This window comes from Callospermophilus lateralis, unplaced genomic scaffold (assembly GCF_048772815.1).
Source record: "Callospermophilus lateralis isolate mCalLat2 unplaced genomic scaffold, mCalLat2.hap1 Scaffold_361, whole genome shotgun sequence".
Lineage (NCBI taxonomy): Eukaryota > Metazoa > Chordata > Mammalia > Rodentia > Sciuridae > Callospermophilus > Callospermophilus lateralis.
Genome location: NW_027514090.1, coordinates 219,337 through 223,554, shown reverse-complemented (window position 1 = coordinate 223,554; position 4,218 = coordinate 219,337).

The following is a 4,218-nucleotide window of genomic DNA, read 5'->3' as shown; positions in this document are numbered from 1 at the left end:
GTGTCCAGAATATTACTATAATAAAAAATATATGTAGATCAGGAAATAGGAGTTTTTCTTCCACCATTTTTGGGAGCAATATTTTGAAGATATATGAATTAGTATTTTGGGTAGAAATAGGTGTACCATTTGTCTATGAATATAGAGATAATGCATGAATAGACAATACTGTGAATAAATAACATTACTGTTTCCAACTTTAAATAATGGATTGAATTGATATCTGAAAATATACAGGAAACATTATATTGATATAATACATTTAATCCTACCCGTTATACATCTGAATGAAATATTAGGGTTATGGATTTTCATGAAGAGTGTTTGAGTTTTGCTTCAAAAGTGATTATGGAAATTGAAAATAATGTGTTTGGAAAGAAGTCTCATGAAAAGACCAGTCCAGAAACCTGGAGGTATATATGTGTTCTGAAGCAGGAAGTGATTTAAAGTGAAACAAACGCCTATTTATTTGCTAACTTGTGGATGATAAATATATACGATGATGTGCAGAAATTGAAGAAATAGTAATGTACCAGTGTTGAATAAAAATGAACGTTAAAATACACATTATGTCCCATAGGAATTTACTTGAATTGATGTTAAACTGCATCCGTTAATGTAGAAATATTAGGATTTGTATGCACCATTCACTGAAGTTAGTTTTCAGTACTAGGAAACAAATATGTATTTCAGGTAGATGAATGTTTCTGAGAATAATCTTGTGAAAAGTTGATTATAAATCCACATACATGAACATGAATGAATTCAGGGAGTGTATAATAAGACTCATACATTTCATATTTTGAAAAATCTGGAGAGTATATATATATATATATATATATATATATATATATATATATATATATACACACGCACACACACAAACTGAGACTATAAAAATAGCAATATATATGCCAATTGAAATTCACCATGAAATATACATCATCCACAGATTCAAAAATATTCATGTTACTGAAGATAGATTTATGTATAATGTTGTTTAACTAGGAAGTTTACCCATACATTAAATTTTCAGTTCCAACAGCATTTAGGAGGAGTAATCTCTTTTCACATTTTGTATCTGCCAAGTCAGCCACCTCACAAGAATGTACGTGTGATACCAGGTAGGATTCTATATGTGCATATAAAAATACATGTGCTGAATAGGCTACAGAGAGAGGGAGACAGGAATTCACATATTTGTTAACTTTAAAAACACATGGATAACTATTTCAACAGAAAATTGACTAGATTTATAACACCTACCCTTTTTTTATGCAAAAGGCAAGTCCAACTATACACCATGCCTCCTCTGAACTGCTTGTGTTTCTATTCTGTTTGGGTTATTTTTCTCCATCATATTAGGAGTAGTAGTCAGAGTACAGTAGGTTATGAGTTAGTGTCAGGGATCAGTATTTGAAATGGAAAATAGAATAATGAATCAAATGTGTATGCAACTGTATGCTACACAAAAATCTTCCCACTCTCATCCAGAACAAATCCTTGACATTACCTTCGCCTGAAGTAAGTCACAATTAGAATAGAAGAGTTAGAAAATCTGTGAATACATATCTTGAGTGGAAAATGCTCAGAGTTCACAACCTAGGAGGTGGTAGAGGAGTTTCCAAAAGTAAGGGACATGGTAAACACTCCTCTTACATGGAGGTCTGCTGGTGTAAGTACATCTTGAGAAACTGCCTCTGAGGTTGGGCCCTTGAAATATACGTTATTTTCAGGAGCTTTAGCTTCCTTTGTAGTGAGACAATAAAATCTGGATCTGCATCTATGTGACCTGGAGGATATGGTTTCTTATTTTCCAGTGAACATGAGGCAGCAGTGCTGAATTCACTCTTTGTAGCTAAACAGTGGCCACTGGGGTCTGCACAGATATCTCAGATAAATCGATATACAATGGCAAAGGACCATGTACCTTGGTTGATTGAATGTGTAAGAAAACATCCAGTCAAAAAGGGATAGTTGGTAGGATTAGGAAGATAGTGTAGATTTAGATAGATGAGTGAGAATAGGATTTGGACCAAAAGTACTTTAGCAATAGAGTTTTGGTTAGAGAGTGAATGTAAATGTCAGCACATGTGAAGAGTTGGTCACAGTGATGAACTGGAAAAAAATATGTAGGAAAGCATTTATCAATAGAAACATTAGGAAATCAGGCAAAGTATAAAGTGAGTGATACGATTAGACATTTTCAACAGGTTGAGATTTAATATATAATCTTAGGAAGAAACAAATATGTAGTCACTGACAGGATAGACATTTGAGAGCATTAGGCAACATGGACATGGATGTTTTTAGTAATCCATGCTCACTTCCTATTTAGGATTTGGTACAATCATAAGTGTGACATTTGCGTTTTGTGTCCAGAATATTACACTGAAACAATGTATATGTAGATCAGGTGACATGAGTATTTCTTCCACCATTTCTGGAAGCAATATGTTGAAGACATATAAATTAGTATTGGGGGTACAAATAGGTGCACCCTGTGTCTCTGAATATAGTGAAAATGTATGAATAGACAATAGTGTGAATAAAGAATATAATTGGTTTCAACTTTAAAAAATGGATTGAAGTGATATCTGAAAATATAAAGAAAATTTTATATTGATATACATACATTCATTCAAACCAATTATACATCTATTTGTAATATTAGGGTTATGGTTTATCATAAAGGGTGTGAGTTTTGCTTCAAAATTGATTATGGAAATCGAAAATAATGTGTTTGGATAGAAGTCACATGAAAAGATCAGTCAAGACACCTGGAGGAATACATGTGTTCTGAAGCAGGAAGTGATTGAAAGTGAAACAAATGCACATAAATTTGTGAATTTGTGGATGAAATATATATCCTATGATGTCCATAATACGAATAAATATTAATGAACCAGGGTTTAATAAAAATAAACATCAAAATGCACAGATTGTCATATCGGAATCGAGGTGCATTGATGTTAAACTTGGTCAGTTACTGTAGAAATATTAGTTAAATCTGTTTTTCAGGTGGATGAATATTTCTGAGAATAATCTTGTGAAAAGTTGATTATAAATCCAAGTCCATGAACATGAATGAATTTAGCGAGTGTAAATAAGACACATATATTTCATATTTTCAAAAATCTGGAGAGTGTGTGTGTATGTATATATATATATATATATATATATATATATATATATATATATATATTTACACAAAACACACACAGACATTAAAAAGTAGCAATATATATGCCAATCAAAATTCATCTATAAATATATATCATCCAAAGATGCAAAAATATTTATTTTACTGAACATGAGTTTATGTATAATGTTTTTCTACTAGGAAGCTCCCCTATAGGTGGAATTTTCAGTTCCAACAACGATTTGGAGGAGTGATCTCTTCTCACAATTTGTATCTACCAAGTCAGCCAACTCACAAAAATGTACATGTAATACCAGGTAGCATACTATAAATGCATATAAAAATACATGTGATGAATAGGCTACAGAGAAAGGGACAGGAATTCATATATTTGTTAATTTTAAAAACACATGGAGAACTATTTCAATTGAAAATTGACTAGATTTATAACACCTACCATTTATCATGCAAAAGGCAAGTCCAACTACACAACATGCCTCCTCTGAACTGCTTGTATTTCTATTCTGTTTGCGTTACTTTTCTCCATCATATTAGGATTAGTAGTCAGAGTCTAGGAGGGTATGTGAATATTTCTGAGAATAATCTTGTGAAAAGATGATTATAAATCCACATTCATTAATATGAAAAATTTAGGAAGTATAAAATAATACACATATATTTCATATTTTGAAAAATCTGGACAGTGTATATATATATATATATATATATATATATATATATATATATATACACACACACACAAACATTCACAGACATTAAAAAGTACCACTATATGCCAATTTAAAATCACCATGAAATATATATCATCCACAGATCCAAATAAATTCATTTTACTGAACATCGATTTATGTATAATGTTGTTCGACTAGGAAGCTCACCCACAGGTTGAATTTTCAGTTCCAACAGCGTTTAGGAGGAGTGATCCCTTGTCACAATTTGTATCTGCCAATTCAGCCACCACACAAGAATGTACGTGTGGTAACAGGTAGGATTCTAAATGTGCATATAAAAATACAGGTGCTGAATAGGCTTCAGAGTAAGGGAGACAGGAATTC